The sequence below is a fragment of the Andrena cerasifolii genome, chromosome 16 (assembly GCF_050908995.1).
Source record: "Andrena cerasifolii isolate SP2316 chromosome 16, iyAndCera1_principal, whole genome shotgun sequence".
NCBI lineage: Eukaryota > Metazoa > Arthropoda > Insecta > Hymenoptera > Andrenidae > Andrena > Andrena cerasifolii.
The window spans coordinates 8,980,947-8,998,424 of record NC_135133.1 but is presented as its reverse complement, the minus strand read 5'-3'; the positions used below and the strand labels follow the sequence as shown (position 1 = coordinate 8,998,424).

The following is a 17,478-nucleotide window of genomic DNA, read 5'->3' as shown; positions in this document are numbered from 1 at the left end:
ACGAGATGAAATGAATCAGAGAAAACCATCGAAGACATCGACGAGATGAAATAAATCAGGAAAAACCATCGAAGACATGAAATGAATCAGGGAAAACCATCGAAGACATCGACGAGATGAAATGAATCAGAGAAAACCATCGAAGAAATTCACGAAAATGAAATAAATCATTTAAACCCATCGAAGAAATGCATGAAATAAAATAAATCATGCAAACCCATCGAAGAAATACATAAAATAGAACGACTCGCGCAAAATTCTCGAAAGTATGCATGGAAATAGGACAGATGATGGATTTGACATTCGCAAAACAATAAAATTTTAAATGACTTACCGAACCCCAAAATTTCATCAGCACCAAGCGAATAAACGAACCCAGGCCAGAGGGGCGAGAGGCTGGCGGAAGAACCAAGGTTGAAATCCTGACCAGGTCCCCAGCAAGTTCAGCAGCTCCGGGGGGAGGGGGAGGAAGAACCAGGTCCCCAGCAAGTCCAGTGGATCCAGGTGGCTCGGCAGCTCCAGGGGGGAGGGGGAGGAAGAACCAGGATTGAACCCCTGACCAGGTCCCCAGCAAGTTCAGCAGCTCCGGGGGGAGGGGGAGGAAGAACCAGGTCCCCAGGAAGTCCAGTGGATCCGGGTGGCTCGGCAGCTCCAGGGGGGAGGGGGAAGAAGAACCAGGGTTGAACCCCTGACCAGGTCCCCAGCAAGTCCAGGAAGTCCAGGAAGTCCAGTGCATCCAGGTGGCTCGGCAGCTCCAGGGTACCCGGAGGTCCTTCAAGTCCGGAGGACCGACGACGACTGAGTACATGAAGATCTGTGATCTCCTTATGTAGACTTCGAGGAATGATGTCCCCCGATGAAAACAAGGTCGACGGTTAGTTACAATTGCGAAATCCAGCGAATTCTTCGGCAAAAATGGATTTTCGGCTAAAATATCCATTCCAGTGGCTATTGCTGTGACAAATAATGTTAACAACATTTACACTAACCGCCCAGTATAAATTATTATTAACTATAATCGATAGAACTCGAGATATCAAGCAATTTGTAACATTTGGCCTTGGATTTGCAAATGATTTTCTGCGCCGACTGAATTCTCTTTTATTCTCAATGTTTAATCGTTCGATACATTAATGTTAATGCTTATACATATCACGTAGTATCATTTGCAGGAATATTTGGAGAAATATGAGTGAGATACTTGTTAACATCGGCGAAGTATAGGCTAAAACGATAGACCTATCACCTTATGGGAATTCGCGTTCACATCACTAACACGTAGAGGCACGGTACTCTATGAAACACTTTTTGGCAGGCACAGGCACTGACTCTACAATCGCAAATCATTTTCTGTTTTTAAACATCTTTCAGTTTCTGAAAAAGTCTTCTAAGTAACGGGTATATCTCAATGGAATCCTGTTAAATTAAAAGGCCTCCCACATGGTCCAGTAATCGATGAAATTGAGAAATCACGAGATAATATGCACTATGCCATGCACACACTTCACTGAACCGATGAATTTCTCAGGGCTAGACAAACTTTTAAGACACTCATGCATCATGCAACTTTCTGCGAGACTTTTAAAATTAGATTTTACTGTAAATTTCAGTGTTGGCGGTAAACTAATATTAGGGGCAAACGGAATCCAATTATTATTACTTCACTGGAATGATTAAACACTGCATTAGAAACTTGTGGGAATATCAGTAACAGCGTGAATTTTTAATACTTTCTTCGGCGCACGATACGTGAAACGGTTCGCAAGGGTACGCAAAGTGCTAATAAACAATGTCATCTTGCAATTTATAGCTTGCACGGGCTTTGAAGAAATGCCATTTCTGAACGCCATAGTGTCTTGATCCACGAAATGGATTTTCGGAGAGAAATCCGCGTGAGTCGTTGACCAACCGAGCCAAAGCATACCGTAACAAAAGCCTACCCTCTTATGTCAAACTCACTCTCTAAACAAGTCACACGTATACAAGTACGCAACACCTCTCAGCATTTCAACACATTTCAGAGTAGTTGCTGAGTTGGACGCTGTTCATGAACAGAGGTCGCTAAATTCAGTCTTGAAATTATGGGTCGGTAACACAGATTGGGTGGCGACACGAAGTCCCATAAGGTGATGGGTCTATTCTATACCTCGTCTGTGCCTCGTCTATGGCCATGCTCAATCGGTAAAGATACGTGAACGGTTATCAGCCGTAGATAACTGAATTAGAAGCTCCCTGGGTAGGGGGTGATTTGCCAAGGGTTGCTGGGAAAGATCGATATTATCCAGGTTTGCCTCGGAGCCCTTGCTCGAACGTTATATTTAGATAGACCCTTGCCTCGTCATCGCATAGCAAGGTAGAACGGCGCGGGCCTTGCTCAACTGCCTCTTGGAAACCGATATTAACGTGGTTAGCGAGGCCCTCACGCGCTCGCCGGGATCTTTGGCGGACGAGCAGCTTCCGCACAATGGGAAATTGAATTCCAGGCCAGTTAGATTTCGCGATACCGCCTGTATCGCTGGCCCCCCCCTCGGTTCGTTTGATCATCGACCACTACCCTAACGAAGCATTGTGCGTTCCTCCCTCTGCTATTTTTTCTCCCCTCACTACTTTGTTACTTTCATCTCGTTTCGTGTACCAGCCTCCCTTTCCCTCCGGGGGAGGTCGACGCGCCTTTTTCTGGCGGTGTCGAGTTCGCTTTCGCGGTGAAAAACTTTTGTTCCTCTTTTGGGAAAGCAGAGTTTCGAGGGAGTAACGGGGGTAGTTTCAGTTTATTTGCTTGAACGAATACGGCGGTTCTTCTTCTTTTTTTTTTCACGCTCCGCGTGTAACCGTAGGAAACTTGCATCGACGGGAGAATTTGGTACTCCGTATTTGACGACGTTATATCGAATGTAAAAATAATGAGTATTTGGTGAAGTTGTATGCAAATTCCAGGAAATCTTTCTAAAATCCTGTGAGATATGGAAACCATGTAGGTAATTTAATACCTTTGCAAATTTCATTTATGATTTTAATATGTATTATATTTAATCTCTTCTACGAATTTACTGTACCGTACAGGGAAAAATCTGAAAACGAAATTTGATATCACTTATGTCAAAATTTAATTGAAAATTAAGTTATTTGATGTATTATACTAAAATTTAATTGGAGGATTTAAAAATTTGATATAATTTACGTAAAACTTCGTTGAAAATTATGTAATTTGATATATTATATTAAAATTTCATTGGAGGTATCTCTGATGTTGGGTCCGTTTAAACGCTCCGAAGCGTTGCTGAAAAATAATCGAATAGACTTCAGTTGAATTGCGATTCAATTTTCGTTTCAGCCGGTAAATCGTCAAGCTGAAAAACTTCTCGCGAAGGAAGCTTGGAGGTATTTGCGTTTTCGATGATTTCAAACGTGGCAGCTCCCAAAGTTATTACCGGAGTATTTTTTCACTCGCGGCTGTATTGGGAAAATGCGCGACGCGTTTCGAGTTTATCATTTTTCGCGGTACAATCCGTGACCGATATTAGAATCTCGAAAAGCATAAAAGTTCGTATTCGCGCGTTTCCACGCGAGAGCTAAAGCAGATATTGCGGCTTGTTCGATTCTGTGTCCCACCTTCGCCGATATCGCGACGGAGAATATGTGCTTTCATACGGACGAGAAATCACGACGTGAAAAAAGTGCGCCACTTATTTCACCAATATTTCCGTTTCACTTTAATTAAACCCTGTAACTCATACATTTCTGCAAAACAGAAGGTACAGTTATGGGAAATAATGACACGAGAGCAGAATTTTTTAGCCTCCCTTGTCGATGATAAGTTGATTGCAATTTTATTCCTCGATTTTCGTATTTCTTTTTCGAAAGGGAAATATTAGGAAGCGTGCAAATTGCAAGGAAGGTTATAATTCTGTGTTTAATATGCAGCTTTTCAAATCACATCAGATACATGGGAATTTAAAAGATTCCTCGATTCAAAAGACGTAAATTATGATAAATAATTATGATAAAATCGCCATAATGATCGCAGCAGTACGCGGAAGAAAAATTCGTGCGAATAAATGAGGGATATGTAATAAACTTTCGACGAATGCTTCTTCAAGCACAGCCAATGCGAATGTTTGCGCAGAACGTGAAAGTAAACGCGCAAAAAATTGCGACTTTCGCCATTTCTGTTCTACGGCAAACTTTACTGTTCCATTTTCATTTATAAACGAACGTAACTTGAAGAATATTCTGCGAGGGTTGATGAGGGATGAAGGGTTCGTTAGGATTTAAGGTAGAACAGGTTTATCGAAAATTTTATAAGTGCAGATAGAATCATTTCATAACGTCTATTAAACAACTGCTACAACAATATCTAGCGTAACGTTAACCCTTCGTCACACGGGGTGTGTCGCACCCCAAGACCAATTTTCGAGTTCAAATATCGCGCCTTTACAAATTCGAAAGGGTACTTATTGCGCAAAAAAAATCGCTTTGTTTCCAAACCGTGGAGTATCGCTTTTATCAACTACAGATTTCATCGTATCAAAACTTACAATTCTAGAAAAAGACGTTTATCACCCAAAAGTTTAAAGATTAAAAAATACGAACATGGTAACTCAAAAAAGACACTGGGTTGCAGTGAACCGCATTTACAAGAACGTGTGACCACGAAGGGTTAAAGATCAATCTTCATATTTCCGCGTTTCAACGCACATCACAACACATAGTCATTTTTGCAGGCGAAATTGGAACACCCTGTGCACGTAGATCGCGTATTTTAGAGTCTCTTTAAAATTTAAGTAGGAAATCATCAGAGAATTCGATTCACTTTAAACCCTGTTAGCCGTGCACTTATTCCAACTACTTATAAGGTTAAAAGGCACCCTTTTTGTTGTTTCGACAATTTGCATTCGAGAACTGCAGGACTGTTCTTGTTAGCACAGTTTCGCGGGACGCGAATATAGCTTTCGCAGTTGGATCGGGAACGTTTCTTCAGTTTTATTCGGCGATATTACCTGCAATGTTTATGTTCTACTTTAATTATGCAGCGCGTATGCATTTTTATTAATAACACAAAGGGTGCCAAGGAGGGTACATTCTACCTACATACGGGGTGTTCGAGAAGTGAGTTTAGTGCACACAGAGAAGTGAGTTCAGTATTCGCAGATAATTTTCCAAACTATACAATAATATATTATTATTATTATTAGTAGTAGTACAACTTTATTACTCATAGTAAATAAATAATATAATAATACATATGACATCAACGAAGGTGAAAGTGGATAACTAGAGTAAAGGAAATAAATTATTTGTAAAAAATAGAAGGGGAATCGTTGGTGGACCTTTTGTTTCCACATCAAAATCGAAGAATATCATTTGCATTTATCTTACAGCAGGATGTAAGCAGTGGCAGACTGGGATTGGTTGCCAGGAGACAAAGGGGGCTCACCCCTTTGATTTTATTATTTTTTTTTTATTAAAATAGTGATACAACGTAAACTGTAGTTGCATACAGTAATAATATTGGAAGTTTTATTATATTTTCAAGTTACTGAAAGGTCATTAACATTTTTAACAGTGTCTGGATGCAAGGTATGTAAAAACACTTATTACTACGATATTAGATCGAATCTTCAGTAGAGTGCCTTTATTTTTAATTGACTAACAATATCCTGTAAGTATTCCCTATTCAGTTTTGAGAACACTCACACGCCCTCTGTGTTCCCTCAGTTTTTAACACCCTGTATATAGGTGCTCGGTAATGAATGGAAAGCCAACGAGAGCTACCTTTCCCCTCCCCTTAGTTTCCTCGTTTTCACCTTATGGAAAATTTATTCCACTACGTACCAGGTCGTCCGAAAGAACGGGCACCAAGAAGACGTCAGCCACCCCTAAAGATAGCAACTGCGCATCGAAATTAGGGCGGTTTATCGTATCTTTATGTCGCATATGTTTACGTTCCTATTTTCAACGCATCGGTTACGAGCGCTGCGACGCCACGTGCTACGGACCCACGTATTCGCGACGTTATCGGATCCCCGTGTCGTTTTTTAAGTTGTCCCTCGTAGCCTACATACGCATCCCATCTAACATCGATTTGCATTGCACCGTGCACACCGGGTGTCTGAGGAATTATCGCTGAGTAAACTCTGTGACGTTAGGAAGCACTGTTTGTCTTTTATATAGAATGTTTCATTAATTCTCTTATAAGGAATTTCACGAGGATATTATTAGTCTCGATTAATGATATTGCCACATTTTGTTTCGTCAGTGATCTTGGTGCGAAGAAGCGCCGTGTATTAAGCAGAGAAGAAAATATTGTAGTGTGCTTGAAAGCTGTATTCTGGGTAATTTGAACGAAATTGCTGGAGTGTTTTAATATGTTTTGAAAGCTCTTGTGAATTAGGATAACTTTTACTCGAAACAATTTTTAAAATAGTATACATTTAGGAAGTTATAGATGTAGGAACATGCGTAGTTTCAGTCATATTGGTTCGAGAAGCGCGTCTGACCACGGATCGTCTGAACCTCCTTTCCGCCGCACGTTCTGCTTCTTCCGGGCATAGCGATCGTATGGATCCATCACACCTTTCTACAGCCTGTCGTATCGTTTCGTAAATGGGTTATTTCGAAGATTCTGTCTTATCGTAGTCGCTGAGATTGAGAGGTTCGTGGAAATGTGGTAATTTATCAACAGCTTCGTTCAACATCCTCACATATACCATTCGTTCAGCGCGTTAAATAATTTAAAAAGTAAAATTACTTTAAAATTCTTTCAAGTAAGTCAAGTAAAACATCGATACGATTTCAATATTCACTTCACTTTGAATTCTAATTTCCTCCAACACAATACACTGGACCTGTAAACATTCGAATAATTTCGAACACGAATAATTTCTTTGAATTTTCGAATATTCGAATAATTAGGAGCATTTGAGTAAGTAGGAGTATTCGAATACTCGAATCTCAAATTCGATTTCTCTGGTATTAAATGCATACTTAGAATACTTAGAATACTTAGAATACTTAGAATACTTAGACTGCTTTCACTGCTTAGAATACTTAGAATACTTAGAGTATTTAGAATATTTAGAATACTTAGAATATTCGAATACTTCAAATATTTGAATACTTAAAATATTCGAATACTTCGAATATTTGAGTACTTCAAATATTTAGAATATTGGAATATTGGAATATTGGAATGCTTTGAATATTTGAATACTTAGAATACTCGAATACTTAGAATACTTGAATACTTCAAATATTCGAATACGTAGAATACTTATTCGAATATTCGTAATAGCCCTGCAATGCACACTTTAGAAAGCAAAGTATTCTTTCCCTAGAAAATGATCTATTTATGAAAAATGTACATCACAAACCACAGATTTATTGAAAATCGATATCCGAACAGTAAGTTTGCAGGGGTCTGCACAGTTGACGTCACGTTTCGCAATCCTCTGTACGTAGCACTGTATTAAGGTTAGAGGATAAGAGGGTGGCTTCAAAAGAGTCCGAGATCTTCAAATGATGCGAACATAACGCTACACGAGCGATTTTTCAGTGTTCCCCAGCTGCCTCGTAAAATAAATCCGACTGCTTGATCGTTGATTTCATTGTTTCGCGATATCCCTGTTGCGCGGACGTCTGTCCGCGTGGATGTCGAGTCGTGGGAGGACGAAAGCAGGGGGCGGGGGCGGGGGTGAAGAACAAACTTAAGGGAGTCGTGAGAAAATGATTTCGCTGCGAATTTTCTCGTCGAACGGCGCCGAGCTATATTACCGGGATCGCTGAATTGACTACCCCTTTACGGGGCGATTTAAGGGTCGTTCCGTTCAGTTATTTTTCCACGGAGCGTTTGCCTCATGCGTATGAAAAAGATCGGGCAATCTAGCGACTCTTGCACAGGCGAAAGTCGATGCGGGACATTTGAGAAAAATCGAGCAGGGTAATGAGAGATAGATTCAAAGTCAGTTGGCGATGGGGAATTCTTTTAACGATGGCGTGACGAATATATTCTCTGTGATGCTTATTAATTCTACGAATATTTTCATTCATGGCATTGCAGTTCAAGATAACAATGTTTATTTTTTGCGACTATAAACTTATATTGTTAAACACAGTTTTTTTACTTTCGAGTGTCTTCAATTGTTGGTGACTTCAATTATTATATTGAAAATTAGGAAGATTTCACTGACAGTAATTTGAATCTTAAATGATTGTCTATATCTCTTACTAGAGGAAACGGTGTTTTAATATTTTACAATGTTATATGTATATTAAATATTCATAGGATATTATATTGCAAATGCCGTTTATTAAATTATGGAAACACTGTTACCAGCAGCATCGAAAGACTTGAATGAAAATCTGTGAAGTGAATTGATGATAAACGAGACTCATAAACTTAAGTAACAAACGCGATACACAGTGTATGCTGGAGTTAGAGCCAGAGTCAGGTTCACTGCTATAAAGGAAGAGCAATCCTCTGTAATTTTTCTTTCAACCGCATTAGTGCAGCACCAATCCTTTTAAGAAACACGTTATCCTGCAAAATAGAGGTCGCATAGCATTAATAGCATTAATTTGATTAATGTTTTCGTTCAAACTTGTACTCTTCAATCAAACAATGTCTACCTGTATCTACTACACTTAATTCTGCTTTTCCACGATAGGTACGTCCCCGAAAAATCCGTGTAAAAAAGATACCGTGCGTATGAAAAAATGGAGCATTGTATCCAGACCGCAATTATACAAAATCATATAAACAAATCGTCAAACCTCGAACTTCATTTTTTATCTAATATACTTGTTCTTCAAAGAAATCTTTAAAAAAAAACAGACAGATAATTTACCTGAGATTGCGTATCAGCGTTAAATGCAAATTCCAAGAATTCATTTTTAATTCAGAGCAATTTCCTAGAAGCACATGTAGGAACACATTTTCTCAGAATTAAAATTAAGCGAAGTTTTTTTAAAAAGGCAAATTTATCGGATCGTGTGAGATGAAAGGAAGTCGTACGAAAAGAGGATTTTATTTTCTTTCTAGACCGTGTAAAAACAGAATTAAGTGTATATATACATATATTTATAAATAGAATCGAACATAAATTGATCTGGGTCAAATCGTTAATATCTTCATCACTCAGATTTCTCTCGAAAATGATTATTACAATCATTAGTAGCAGGAAGCCTCTCTAAATACTTGTGCCGGCGTTATATGATAACAAGCAATGGTTGTACTAAGTAAATTATTCCACGCACGATAATTTGTGCGAAATACAATCCGTTCACGAGGTTTATAAAGTGAATCTAGACCTTAACGAAATCGATGCTTCCAGTCATTTTGCATTTCGACCAAAGTTTCAGTTACTGTTTGTTTTTTATTATTACTGAGAGTTTGAAATTTAAATGTTTATTAGTTTCCCTATGATATTATGCGGTTTTATTTGTCCCCATCCTCTGCGGTAATTTTGTATTCCTCTTAAACAAACGGGTATTCCAAATATACTGCACTTCCTCTACTTACATACCTGGCAAATCTACTCCAAACTACATTATCCGTACCAAACCCTAGAGTTTGGTTGAAAACAGCTCGTGTCCCCTGACATTCCACTACAAGCGTACCTACCTATTTCATTCTACCCCAGCGTCCCCATACCTAACCCAGAATTTCCTCCGCAAGTCCTCACTAATAAGGCCCACCATCATTCTCCTCTTTTCCACCTACGGTCAACTGATCAGCATCCAACGATCCAACTCCTCGCTATAATTACCCATCGATCGATAAAACGGATCAGACAAACCAAACAGTCACCTGAATCTCCAACCATGGCTACTCGCTTCCCCTCAACCAGAAGGACAATTATCATTCTCAATTAATTAACCTCCACGCGCTCCATCGAGTCTAAAACACCGTTAATTTTCAACCACAGATACCCGATAATCTACGCGACCGATTAGAAGCGTCCACCTGCATCGATTTTCCAGACAGCTGAATATGGATCGACCTGTGCGCAGGGGGAAAGCGATATCTGTCGCTGGCAAATTCCCGTCACACGCTGCATCCAAGCAAACCGATCGGCGATGGTGCCGAGAAGGGGTCACGTGGGAGGGTGAAATAGGAACAGAGAAGTGCGATCGGATCATAACGGTGGTGCAGCAGCAACAGGCGACTTCTGCCTTTCCAGAGCAGCGTCTACCCCCTATGTGCACCTACGCCTGTATATATACACACGTCGCTACCTGGAAAGCTGCATGATATGCCTCTGTGATGTATTGATTGGAAGCTGGGGCTACAGGTGGCTTTCTAGCGCCTGCGCCATGGGGGGATATGAATAAGCTCTCGTTTCCTTATTAAAATCCCCCATGAGCTGGCTGGAGTAATCGTTACCTCAGGCCGACTGCATATCTCCCGCTTATCTCCCTTCGCCCACCCCTCCGCGGCCCCCCCTTACTTTCTCCGCCTCGCGCGATTACGGTTGACTCAGACTGTATCTGGATGTCAGATGAGTTGTTGCTTCGAGCTTGATTGGCGCGATGATTGATTAAGGGAGATTAAGGGAGAAGGAGTTGAGTTTGAGTATTTATGCGCTTTCGACGGGGTAGTTTTTACAGCAGATGCAAGGTGCTGGGAATATTTATTCCGTCACGCGAATAAATATGGTGCCACTTGTACCTCTTTTGTTGGTAGTACTAGGAGGATATTATTGATAAATTTATTTTTGGAAAATTTTGTAGCTCATTATCTTGGACTAAATCAATAGGATACGAATCACTTCAAATCACTTTCGGAACAAACTTACTCTCACTGCCAATCCATTCATTGCTTTTCGGAAACCCCAAAAACAGTATATTGTCAGTAAGATATAAATGTTTGAACGGTGTAGTTCTGACGCTGCTAAATATCAAACGAAATTGACTTTTTAGGTTCAGGTGTAATAGATCAAATAGGTGTCAAAGCGTCAACGTCTATATTGTTTCTCATAACAGCAATATTATTATTTTGCAAACTCAGAGTTTCGTTTGCTGTAAGCATTCTAAAGGAAAATTATAATTGCAAGTGGGTGTCAAAATTTTCACCAAAAAAAAGAAGCTACAAGAATCTGCCACTCAACCTTTCTCTCACCCCAATTGGTAATCAGCAGTTTCAAAGCTTCGAATCAACAAATAAACGCAGGAAAACATATCAACTATACAAGATGCAAGAGAAATGTTTTTGAGTTTACGCACTCCCGACGGACCATCGATCTTCCCATCTTCCTCGAGCCTCGCTGTGGTCGTTCCGCGAGGAAACCAGCCTCGATTTCACTTTGAAACTTGCGTTCTTTCGCGGCTCTTTGGGAGCAGGTGGAGCGTCTCGCGTCGTAATGGTCCGTACCAAGGAACGCATGAAAGATTCACGAGTGTCGGGAGAAAACGCTGCACCGTCGGCTTGTGTGCAATTTTTTAATTAGAGAATTGTGTCGATCATTTATCGCGACTGGCCACTTTCAACTTCCACCACGAGACATTATGAATTTTCAATGCGATTCACTCCGAGGCGACCTCGACACGTGGCACGCCGTCATTTTGTAAGTGTACAGATAATTGCGAAATTGCAGGAAATTAGTTTGAACTGTACTGTACTAGTTGAATTATTTCGTATTTTAATTATACCGAGGCGTGTGCTAATAAAATGGACCCTGAATCCAATGTACAGTCTCCCTATCCGACGTCCAAGGGTTAATGAAGCTTCCATTGTGTGGAGGCAACTGTAAGTCGCAAGGATCGATTATTCCAGCCGAGTATTGAATTTTGAGAGTTTAATGAGGGATTTGAGAAACATCCAGTTTTAACACGCTACGAATTCTAAGGGCTGTTTTGGTGTTATTAAAAACCTGCATGAGTAATTCCTATGCATTGGCAAGAATAATTAATTCTAACACGATTTCACAGAAATTAGGGGTAGTACAGAGAGTTCTAGTATCGTTTAAGGGTGTGACACTTTCAAAATCGTAGTGCGTAAATTTAGTGGAACGTTTCCCGCTGATTTAAAAGTCTCACAGTTCTTCTAATGGCGCGTCGGAAACTCTCTTCGAAATATATTTCGCGAAACGTGAAAGCGTTCATGATTTCTCATAATTACTTCGACATATTTAAAAAAAATAACACGCTACTTCTGTTCGAATTTTTTATTTCATTCAATGCAGACTGTACAGAAACATCTAAGGGGCGTAGTTATTTTGGAACATTTGTATGCTTTACTTCAAAGAGACGAACAGAATGGCATGTTCTACATGTTGCATCCTCTCTAGGAATACCTCGGCTGTAAAAAACCTTCGACTAGGAAGTACATTCCCAAGGAGGATATTCCGAAGCCACGGTGCTGAACGAAACTTACACGAGAAGTACTCTGAACTGTCACATTTCAATTCCTTCCGTACCTCTGGATTGTAGCAGAACTGTTTCAGATAAGAAGTAGTTGCCGAAAGTGTCTTCTCCGACGGATTGATAAATAAATAATTAATCTATAATCTGGCTTCGACGAAAGAAATTAATGTAAAAAATGCATTAAATCATATCCAACAACCTATTCATTTTCAGTACCTGCCAGTCTGATAATTGGCTGCTAAAATTCATTGGAATTTTTTGTACTTGAAACGCCTAACAAGGGAACATCCCGAATCCGGAAATTCAAAAAATTCTGAAACTTTGTGAATATGTAGGGAATTTCCTTCTGATTAAAACGCAATTTTTGTTTGCTGCCCAAATTCACTCGAAGGGGGTGAAATTAACCCTTGAAAATCCGGCTATTTACCGATTTTCTGTTAGAGCTCATGAAATATAAAATAATTCTTTACCAAATGATAGATCTAATTAAAAGAAGTAAAATTTTCAGAGGTTAATTCCACCCCCTCCGAGTGAATTTGGGCAGCAAACAAAAATTCCGTTGTAATCAGGAAGAAATTCCCTACATTTCACAAAGTTTCAGAATTTTTTGAATTTTCGGCTTCGGGATCTTCCCTTGTAAGTAAAATTAATTTCAAAAGGAGATTAAAATCGAAATTCCCATGGAAAACGTTTTTACTGTGAGTAGTTAAGTTTCCTTCGGTAAAATCACATTGACAGGAACAATAGGAAAGCTGCTCGAAATATTTTGCTCTCCTTCGGGCTTTTAAAGTTTCTCGAATGCTTCCTCCGGGCGGAAGCACCCTCAAAAACGCTGTCCCGATGGCTGGAGGTAACTCATGCAAAATTTTCCCGTGATTTCCACGAGTGTTCGCCGGGAAGCAACAAATCCACCGAATTGTTCCCTCTTCCGCGTATTTCTCCACGTCGCCGTGCAAGCTGTGTTACGCGCTACTTTACATGTTACGCTTCGTTGTCTGGGTTATAATAGGATTTATCAAACTGTGGCTACGCCGTTGCTCAGATTTCCTGCGGTGCTGCATCCTGTCAGGCGGGCCACAATTTTATTATTACTATCACTTGTACTCGACGCCGTTGAGTGCTTTAGTAATTACCGCGAACCACAGTCTTTACGATGTTACGCCTGGGCCAAGGAAAATTTAAGTATAGTATTTTAGAAGAAATATCGGTTGGCGTATTTAAAATTGCTCGTTTTAAACTCGACTTGATACTAATTACAACGATTTCTGGAGCGTTAATAATTTTTACACTTTCGTTCACGTTGGTAGTGGGGTTATATATTGATAATAAATATAATTTCGTATTGAAAATTCATTATTTCTGAGAAGCATTGGTGATATTTACGGATGCGTGTTATTTCACATTATTTTAAGGATATGTTATACTGCAAATACAGGAATTTGGTATTAAGTTTAAAAGGATGAAGGAATGTTTCCACTGTTTTCTTTACTGCTTATATATTTACTCTTTATATATATAAAGTTTCGATGTAGAATGTGTATACTTGATAGGGTTGAAGTATAAAATACTTAATAAGTATTAAAAAAAATATATAAAATTTATAAAATTTATTTGTAAATACTTTTTTTTTTTAATACTTATTAAGTATTTTATACTTCAACCCTATCAAGTATACACATTCTCCGTCGAAACTTTGCATGGTTCACATGAAATAATTTTGTAAGAAAGTCTCCTGTGAAGCTTCTTTAAAGCTTGGCTGACTTATCATTGACCATTCCACTTAAAAATCGAAGCCAGCTTCTGCATCTTCATGAACCATCCACCACTCCAATATACCTCCTCAATACCATTCAATCTTATTGAAACACGTTCCCAAAGGACCAGCAGTGTACTATTTTCCCAACTCTCTATAAATTTTCAGGAAATTGGTCTGGGTTAGCGCTGACCCACAAATTTTTAGGAAATTGATGGACATTAAAGATCGCAAATAAATTAACAGATGCATCTTGGTTTCATTTTATAAACATTTTATTACGAAATTAAGAGTTTCCGATTCTCGTGTTACAAAAGTTGAATATGAAACTTTTGCGTATTATCACCTCCAATATCTGTACTCCAGGCTCGGAGTATATTAAGTCCACTTTTATTTAAAAAATGCTATTTGACTGAAAAAATTTGCCAAAGGAAACATGTAAAATGTCATTTTTTTAAAAAACGTGGATTTAAAACAAATAATATTATATAGGTATGTATTTCCTACAACCTACATGCATTCCACAATTATTCAACTTACCATTTAAAATCCAGTTACTGACCACGAAATCCAAACTGCCCTATTAACCCCAGATGGAAGCAACATACACGAATTTGATTCGAATGATTTGATTTGAACGAACCATGAAAATCATCGTCCTAGGATGAAGCCGAAATAAAAATTAGAGAGTCCATCGATGATTTCTCGTCGAAGAGTCTGCGAAGTTAAATTCCTAAATTCAGATTCCTACCTGTAGAGGATGCATGAAATCACAACTAAATGACGCCAGTAATAAAATTTTCAACGACGCCTCAAAGATATTTCACCTCAAAGTGAAACCGTGGGTGATTTCGACCCGGTGTGACCAACCGAGGGTTAAAGACTGGGGAATCTTCCAGCTCCCCTCCGCCCCAAATGAAAAAACGATTTCCCCTGGAACGCATATTTGCGCATGTTTATTCGTGTTCCCCGTGACACGGTTACAAGCCTGTCCCTTCGCATCCAGGCCCTTCTGGTGCCACCGGCTACGGGGAAACCGCCGAACGATCTTCCTCTTCTACCCCCGTTTATCGTCCGCCGTGTGTACACGTAAACGTCGGTGGGGTGGTCGGAAGGGCACGTCTGCGCGATACGCGGCCAGAGAGGAGCGAGCCTCTTTCGCGGCCGGCCCGACGCGCTTTTCCACCCTCGACGACAGTCCTGCCGCACCACCGAAACGTGCCACACAATCGTGAGTAAATCTCCACACTGGCTGACACCACACTTTCTCTCTGTCCCCCTTCGCCGTGCCCTTGAACCACTTTTAAACCGAACTGCCTGCTGGCCCACCAGCCGTCAACCTTCCAAACTTGCAGCCACTTTCTCGCCTGCCATCGGTATCAAGAGAAATTTCAGCGAAGCAACCAGTGTTCTCTCATTAATAAAATTTCGTTCTCCGGGATTCTGTAATTGGCTCCTTTCGATCTCGCGGCCTCCACGGGGGTGGTTTCTCTCAAGTCACTTCTTTGGAGGTTCGGGGCTTCCGCGAGTTTGTATATTTTGCTGGATAACTGTTGGAGTTTGGGGGAGTTCGAGGGTTTGCACAGCTCGGTTCGAGGGTTGATTCAGCGGCGCGGCACTTTGGTCTCGTCGCATATATACGTTGCTGAGTGTTCCGTGGAAGATCTCGTGGAACGACGGGGAAAAATCGCGTTCGCTCTGCATGGATGAACGTAGAGCGGGGAATGAAGATTAATCTTTCTCGCTGTCGGCCCTTCCCCTGCCCTTTGTCTTTCCGAGGGCTGCCACGAGTGATGCTCCGAGGATCTTGATTGGATCGAGTGTGCTGTTTCTCGAACGGCTCTCGAGAAGCTGGCTAGGGCTTGCGAAGTGATAGCGAAGAAGTGTGTGCAGCCGATGCTCAAGATACTCAGTGCTTAAACATCTCGCCGATGAATGAATTTCCCTTGAATCTCTGATCGAGCGACCTGCATACCGAGCGACGCTGCTTTCCAAGATCGGGAAGAGTCGATTGGTGATTTAGGACCGACCCAGTTTCAGACCCTCCTTTTTTCAAATGAATTATTCAACGGCCACAAATTATTCACGAGCAGTTAAGACAATTTTAACCCCAAATAGAGCTACTTTCACCCGCTCCACTGGCAATTTACACCGAATCACAGTTCTTTCCCTTGCTTCGTAATATATTCCATACCGGAGACACAGCGTGCTTGCGTTTCTATCGATTTATTTATTCCGCAGCCGATAGTCGTGCTATTATCATTCACAATAATTCACAAGCACTTTTGCTTTTCACAAAATTTTATGTCGACGATTAAATCTCTGTATTCTCAGCAACGCTTTAATGCTGACGGAGAACGCTGCTGTTTAATATTTACGGTATTCCTAGCGCCTGTTTCAATTAAATTACTTAATTTCGCGAATCCCGAAAATGGTCCTCGATTGGAGCTGAATTTTCAATTGAGGAAATTGATTTATCGCCGCGTTGATATACGCCGGTGCATCTCAGAAGTCTATTTAGGATTCCTCTCCTCGTAGAAGGCAACAAGAATCGGGAAACGGGGTTTTACTAACCGTGATGGAGTAGTGCCTCAACGATCCAGGGGAACGTAGTTAGCGGAACGAAATTACGGGCGACGGTGTGACGAGGTTCACTTTGATACAAAGCGAATGCACTCGTTGCTCTTCCCCCCGTCGTCTTCCACGAGATTTGCCCTTTATAATGCCCGTGGCTTCGTTCAAGAACCATTTACACCGAATTAACGCGCAAAAGAGTAATCCGCAAAAATACGCGAATGCGAGTTCCTCCATGTTGATTAAGATTATGTAACATTGGTGGTTGTAACATAAAGGGAAAGGGACTTTATATGCCGCACGGTTCGCGCACATTAAATTCGAATTTTTTTTCCTGCTGATCGCGATTGCGTGGGGCTTAAATCGCAGGCTGCTTTTGCGAAGCTTGGAACTGACGGTAAATGCAAAGTACGTGGCAAAAGTAAATAACTTTAAGCCAGCGTAATGCAGTTCGCGAAAGTTGCAATCGCATGAATATCTTGCGATGTCGAGTTCCAGACAAGTAGAAATCGTGTGGAAAATTAATCGTTCTCCAGTGGAAGCGAAGACAAATTATAAGGGAAAGGTAGATAAGTTTGTGTTGAGCCAGAGAAATCTCTTAAGCTCGTGGTCATTTGCATATCCGAGTGACTTTTTTTATTTCCGACGGACCCATTTCGCGGGAGAAATCACTTGAAATCCGGAAGTAATAACTCGCATCGTTACCAATTGTGGCTTCGGGGAAGAAGCGAAAGAGGAATTCCCGTTCAATTACTTAATTACCACGCTGACCAACTTTGTCGTATCGCTTT

At 40.5% G+C, this 17,478-nt stretch overlaps 2 protein-coding genes across 2 annotated transcripts in view; one reads left to right on the top strand and one right to left on the bottom strand.

Annotated features, from left to right (window-relative positions):
• Window positions 1–17,478, bottom strand: part of Spase25 (Signal peptidase complex subunit Spase25) — a 134,164-nt gene that overhangs the window by 2,951 nt on the left and 113,735 nt on the right. The gene's annotated exons all lie outside the window — the stretch shown is intronic.
• Window positions 15,319–17,478, top strand: part of Rsh (Rap GTPase activating protein radish) — a 146,781-nt gene continuing 144,621 nt past the window's right edge. The window contains exon 1 of the mRNA XM_076829088.1: window positions 15,319–15,344. The gene's annotated coding sequence lies outside the window, so the exon portion shown is untranslated. The remainder of the gene's footprint in view (window positions 15,345–17,478) is intronic.